The sequence below is a fragment of the Hylobates moloch genome, unplaced genomic scaffold, assembly GCF_009828535.3.
Source record: "Hylobates moloch isolate HMO894 unplaced genomic scaffold, HMol_V3 SCAFFOLD_6, whole genome shotgun sequence".
Classification (NCBI taxonomy): Eukaryota; Metazoa; Chordata; class Mammalia; order Primates; family Hylobatidae; genus Hylobates; species Hylobates moloch.
This window is the reverse complement of record NW_026652281.1, coordinates 45,168,035-45,175,294: the sequence shown is the minus strand read 5'-3', so window position 1 is coordinate 45,175,294 and position 7,260 is coordinate 45,168,035.

Here is a 7,260-nt window from a genome sequence, read left to right as displayed (position 1 = left end):
CTTTTTGTGTTTTAGTCATGAAGTCTTTGCACATACCTACGTTCTGAATGGCATTGCCTAGGTTTTCTTCTAGGGTTTTTATGGTTTTAGGTCTTACGTTTAAATAGTTAATACATCTTGAGTTAACTTTTGTATAAGGTGTAAGGAAGGGATCCAGTTTCAGTTTTCTGCATATGGCTAGCCAGTTTTCCCAGCATCATTTATTAAATAGGGAATCCTTTCCCCATTGCTTGTTTTTGTCAGATTTGTCAAAGATCAGATGGTTGTAGATATGTGGTGTTATTTCTGAGGCCTCTATTCTGTTCCATTGGTCTATATCTCTGTTTTGGTACCAGTACCATGCTATTTTTGTTACAGTAGCCTTGTAGTATAGTCTGAAGTTGGGTAGCGTGATCCCTCCAGCTTTGTTCTTTTTGCTTAGGATTGTCCTGGCTATACAGGCTCTTTTTTGGTTCCATATGAAATTTAAAGTAGTTTTTTTTTTCAATTCTGTGAAGAAAGTCAATGGTAATTTGATGGGAATAGCACTGAATCTATAAATTACTTTTGGCAGTGTGGCCATTTTCATGGTATTGATTCTTCCTATCCATGAGCTTGGAAGGTTTTTCCATTTGTCTGTGTCCTCTCTTATTTCCTTGAGCAGTGGTTTGTAGTTCTCCTTGAAGAGGTCCTTCTCATCCCTTGTAAGTTGTATACCTAGTTATTTTATTCTCTTTGTAGCAATTGTGAATGGGAGTTCACTCATGATTTGACTGTTTGTCTATTATTGGTGTATAGGAATGCTTGTGATTTTTGGACATTGATTTTGTATCCTGAGACTTTGCTGAAGTTGCTTATCGTCTTAAGGAGATTTTGGGCTGAGATTATGGGGTTTTCTAAATATACAATCATGTCATCTGCAAACAGACAATTTGACTTCCTCTGTTCCCATTTGAATACCCTTTATTTCTTTCTCTTTTCTGATTGCCTTGGCCAGAACTTCCAGTACTATGTTGAATAGGAGTGGTGAGAGACGGCATCCTTGTCTTGTGCTGGTTTTCAAAGGGAATGCTTCCAGCTTTTTCCCATTCAGTATGATATTGGCTGTGGGTCTGTCATAAGTAGCTCTCATTATTTTGAGATACGTCCCATCAATACTGAGTTTATTGAGTGTTTTTAGCATGAAGGGCTGTTGAATTTTATCAAAGGCCTTTTCTGCATCTATTGAGATAATCATGTGGTTTTTGTCCTTGGTTCTGTTTATGTGATGGATTATGTTTATTGATTTGTGTATGTTGAACCAGCCTTGAATGGCAAGGATGAAGCCAACTTGACCATGGTGGATAAGTTTTTGATGTGCTGCTGGATTTGGTTTGCCAGTATTTTATTGAGGATTTTTAGATTGATGTTCATCAGGGATATTGGCCTGAGATTTTCCTTTTTTGTATTATTTTTGTTTTGTTTTGTTTTGTTGTGTCTCTGCCAGGTTTTGGTATTGGGATGATGGTGGCCTCGTAAAATGAGTTAGGGAGGATTCCCTCTTTTTCTATAGTTTGAAATAGTTTCAGAAGGAATGGTACCAGCTCCTCTTTGTACCTCTGCTAGAAGTCGGCTGTGAATCAGTCTGGTCCTGGGCTTTTTTTGGTTGGTAGGCTAGCTATTAATTACTGCCTCAATTTCAGAAGGTGATATTGGTCTATTCATGGGATTCAACTTCTTCCTGGTTTGGTCTTGAGAGAGTGTATGTGTCCAGGAATTTATCTATGTCTTCTAGATTTTCTAGTTTATTTGCATAGAGGTGTTTATAGTATTCTCTGATGGTAGTTTGTATTTCTGTGGGATCCGTAGTGATATCCTCTTTATCTTTTTATTTATTTATTTTTTTTTGAGATGGAGTATTGCTCTGTTGCCCAGGCTGGAGTGCAGTGGCGCAATCTCAGCTCAATGCAACCTCTGCCTCCCAGGTTCAAGCAATTCTCCTGCCTCAGTCTCCTAAGTAGCTGGGATTACAGGCGTGCACTACCATGCCTGGCTAATTTTTGTATTTTTAATAGAGATGGGGTTTCACCATATTGGTCAGGCTGGTCTTGAACTCCTGACCTCGTGATCTGCCCACCTAGGCCTCCCAAAGTGCTGGGGTTACAGGACTGAGTGACCACACCTGACTCCCTTTACCATTTTTTATTGTGTCTATTTGATTCTTCTCTCTTTCCTTCTTTATTAGTCTGGCTAGTGGTCTATTTTGTTCAACTTTTCAAAAAAACAGCTCTTGGATTCATGGATTTTTTTGTTTTGTTTTTTGAAGGGTTTTAGTGCTTGTCTCCTTCAGTTCTGCTCTGATCTTAGTTATTTCTTGTCTTCCGCTAACTTTTGAATTTGTTTGCTCTTACTTCTCTAGTTCTTTTAATTATGATGTTAGGGTGTCAATTTTAGATCTTTCCCGCTTTCTGATGTGGGCATTTAATGCTATAAATTTCCCTCTAAACACTGCTTTAGCTGTGTCCCAGAGATTCTGGTACATTGTGTCTTTGTTCTCATTGGTTTCAAAGAATTTTATTTCTGCCTTAATTTTGTTGTTTACCCAGTAGTCATTCAGGAGTAGGTTATTCAGTTTCCATGTAGTTGTGCAGTTTTGAGTGAGTTTCTTAATTCTGAGTTCTAAATGATTGCACTGTGGTCTGAGAGACTGTGTGTTATTATTTCCATTCTTTTGCATTTGCTGAGGAGTGTTTCACTTCCAATTATGTTGTCGATTTTAGAGTAAGTGCTATGTGGTGCTGAGAAGAATGTATGTTCTGTTGATTTTTGGGGTGGAGAGTTCTGTAGATGTCTATTAGGTCTGCTTGGTCCAGAGCTGAGTTCAAGTCCTGAATATCCTTGCTAATTTTCTGTCTCATTGATCTGACTAATATTGACAGTGGGGTGTTAAAGTCTCCCATTATTGTTTTGTGGGAGCCTAAGTCTCTCTGTAGGTCTCTAAGAACTTGCTTTATGAATATGGGTGCTCCTGTATTGGGTGCATGCATATTTAAGATAGTTAGGTCTTCTTGTTGCATTGATTCCTTTACCATTATGTAATGCCCTTCTTTGTCTTTTTTGATCTTTGTTGGTTTAAAGTCTGTTTTATCAGACTAGGATTGCAATCCCTGCTTTTTTTTTTTTGCTTTCCATTTGCTTGATAAATATTCCTCCTATGTGTGTCTTTGCATACGAGATGGGTCTCCTGAATACAGCATGCTGATGAGTCTTGACTCTTTATCTAATGTGCCAGTCTGTGTCTTTTAATTGGGGCATTTAGCCCATTTACATTTAAGGTTAATATTGTTATATGTACATTTGATCCTGTCATTATGATGCTAGCTGGTTATCTTGCACATCAGTTGATAGAGTTTCTTCATAGTGTCATTGGCCTTTATATTTTGGTATGTTTTTTTCAGTGGCTGGTATCAGTTTTTCCCTTTCATATTTAGTGCTTCCTTCAGGAGCTCTTGCAAGGCAGGCCTGATGTTGACAGAATCTTTCAGCATTTGCTTGTCTGTAAAAGGTTTTATTTCTCCTTCACTTATGAAGCTTCGTTTGGCTGGATATGAAATTCTGGGTTGAAAATTCTTTTCTTTGAGAAAGTTGAATATTGGTACCCACTCTTTTCTGGCTTGTAGAGTTTCTGCAGAGAGATCTGCTGTTAGTTTGATGGGCATCCCTTTGCGGGTAACCTGACCTTTCTCTCTGGCTGCCCTTAACAATTTTTCCTTCATTTCAACCTTTGTGAGTCTGACAATTATGTGTCTTGGGGTTGCTCTTCTCAAGGAGTATCTTAGTAGTGTTCTGTGTATTTCATGAATTTGAATGTTGGCCGCCTTGCTACATTGGGGAAGTTCTCCTGGATAATATCCTTGAGTGTGTTTTCCAACTTGGTTCCATTCTCCCTGTCACTTTCATGTATACCAAACAATCATAGGTTTGGTCTTTTCACATAGTCCCATATTTCTTGGAGGCTTTGTTGGTTCCTTTTCATTCTTTTTTCTCTAATCTTGTCTTGATGCTTTATTTCATTAAGTTGATCTTCAGTCTCTGATATCCTTTCTTCTGCTTGATCGATTCAGCTATTGATACTCGTGTATGCTTCACAAAGTTCTTGTGCTGTGTTTTTCAGCTCCATCAGGTCATTTATGTTCTTCTCTAAACTGGTTCTTCTAGTTAGCAGTTCCTGTAACCTTTTATCAAGGTTCTTAGCTTCCTTGCATTGGGTTGGAACATGCTCCTTTAGCTCAGAGGAGTTTGTTATTACCCACCTTCTGAAGCCTACTTCTGTCAAACTCATTCTCCATCCAGTTTTGTTCCCTTGCTGGTGAGGAATTGTGATCCTTTGAAGGAGAAGAGGCATTCTGGTTTTTGAAATTTTCAGCATTTTTGTGCTGGTTTTTCCTCATCTTCATGGATTTGTCTACCTTTGTTCTTTGATGCTGATTACCTTTGAATGGGGTTTTTGCTTGGGCATCCTTTTTTGTTGATGTTGATGTTATTGCTTTCTGTTTGTTAGTTTTCCTTCTAACAGTCAGGGCCCTCTTCTGCAGGTCTGCTGGAGTTTGCTGGAGGTCCACTCCAGACTCTGTTTGTCTAGGTATCACCAGCAGATGCTGCAGAACAGCAAAGATTGCTTCCTGCTCCTTCCTCTGGAAGCTTTGTCTCAGGGGGGCACCTGCCTGTATGAGGTGTCTGTCAACCCCTGCTGGGAGATGTCTCCCAGTCAGGAGGCACGGGAGTCAGGGACCCACTTGAGGAGGCAGTCTGTCCCTTAGCAGACCTTGAGCACTGTTCTGGGAAATCTACTGCTCTCTTCAGAGCTGGCAGTCAGGAATATTTAAGTCTGCTGAAACTGCACCCACAGCCACCCCTTCCCTCAGGTGCTCTGTCCCAGGCAGATGGGAGTTTTATGTATAATCCCCAGACTGGGGCTGCTGCCTTTCTTTCAGAGATGCCCTGCCCAGAGAGGAGTAATCTAGAGAGAGGCAGTCTGGCTACAGCTGCTTTGCTGCACTCAAGACTGACCCCATATTAAGCCATAACCTTAAAGGGCTAGGCTGTCAAGGAAAAGGGGAATCAGAAAGAAACTGCTGGAAAGGTTGCTTTGGAACTACACAGTGGAGAAGAAATAAAGGAAGGGAAAAATTACTCTTTGAAAGTTTTGGACACAGGCTAAATTTTGTGCAGATTTGCAGACTGAGTTCCTATATTTTGGGTGGTCTGGGGAAATCTCAAGCCATGAATTTGTTTTAGGGTGGTTGTAACCTGGCATTGCCCTTGGTTTCCACACAGAAGTAAATTCACATTCTCTTAGGAGGAAGGTAACTATATTCTAGACCTCAGGGAACCCCCACAAATATTTTTCTGGACAAATGAAAATTATATCGTCAAAAATAAAAGCAAGTACATACGGCAATAGAAAATCATAAGTAGAAAACATTAGGGCTAACAGAAAAAATTGGTCTACAAAGACTTAACATATTGAAATAATTGGGCATAAATTGTAAACATCTATGCTTACTCTATTTGAAGAAATAAGTAGCAAACACAAAAACTATAAAACTTGACCTACTAGACATAAAAAAAGAGCCTAGTAATATTTCTAGACACGAAAAAAAAAGGTAACCCAAATTAAATCCAATGTCTGGATCTACAACTAGAGGGAAAGTGAACGGAGATATAGATGAAAAGAAAAGAAAATACATAGAATAAATAATGGGGAGATATAAAGGAGAAAGGTACAAAAGGAGAGGTTAAAATTCATGAAAGAAGGTATAAGGAGAGGGAAAATGAGGACAAACGCAATTTTTGAGGAAATGACTGAGAATTTTACACAACTGAAATAAACTAACCCAATTATTCAAAAATCAATCAGATTCAAAAACCAAGTAGATTAAATATGAATGTCATACCTGGCTATTTTACAATAAAACCTCACAACACTAAAGAGAATCATTTCAAAGTGGCTAGAGAATTATGTCAGTACTTTCAAAGGAGCAATATTTAGCCCGATTGCTGACTTCCACCATCAGAAATGAAAACCAGAAGTCATTGGAATGATATTACCAAATATTTGGGGGAAAAAAATCCCTGCCAAGTTAAAGTTCTATACCCAGAGAAAAATCTGTAAAAGATAAAGATGAAATAAGATCATTTTTAGACAAATAAAAATAGGGCACATTACCCCTAGCATACCATCACTAAAGGAAATTCACACTAGGAAAGGGTGAGCCCAAATGGAAAACCTAAAATGAAAGAAGAAATGAAGAATAAAGAAAGTAATAAATACACGGTAAATATACTTACTGTAGATAATAATGTAGAGTTAAAGCATAGTATAAAAATACATGATTAATAATTACATGTTAAATGAGAAAACTCAGTGAAAGCATTCTATGGTCCTTCATTATCTGGCACAAGTGTAAATGTATTGATAAACTTTAAAATATACATATTTATAGTTAAATAGTTATAACTTTTGGTTTCAGGGGTACATGCACAGGTTCGTTTTATAGATAAATTGCATGTTGTGGGTGTTTGGCGTACATATTATTTTGTCGTACTGGTAATACGCATAGCACCCAATAGGTAGTTTTTCGATCCTTGCCCTCCTCCCAGCCTCCATCCTCAAGTAGGCCCCAGTGTCTGTTTTTCCCTTCTTTGTGTTTACGTGTACTCAATGTTTAGCTCCCACTTACAAGTAAGAACATGTGGTGTTTGGTTTTCTGTTTCTGTGTTAGTTTGCTTAGGATAAAGGCCTCCAGCTCCATCCATGTTGCTGCAAAGAACATGATCTCATTCTTTTTTATGGTTGCATAGTATTCTATGGTGTATATGTATCACATTTTTCTTCAGTCTACTGTTAATGGACATTTAGGTTGATTTCATGTCTTTGCGATTGTGAATAATGCTGTGATGAACATAAGCCTGTATGTGTTTTTATGGTAGAATGATCTATATTACTTTGTGTATATACTCAGTAACAGGATTTCTGAGTCCTGTTTTAAGTTCTTTGAGAAATCTCCAAAATACTTTCCACAGTGGCTGAACTAATTTACACTGCCAACAGCAGTGTATAAGCATTCCCTTTTCTCCATAGCCTCACCAGCATGTTATTTTTTGACTTTTAAGTAATAGTTGTTTTGACTGGTGTGAGATGGTATCTCATTGTGGTTTTGATTTGCATTTCTCTGATGATTAGTGATGTTGAGAATTTTTTCACACTGGCTGCATATATGTCTTCTTTTGAAAAGTGTT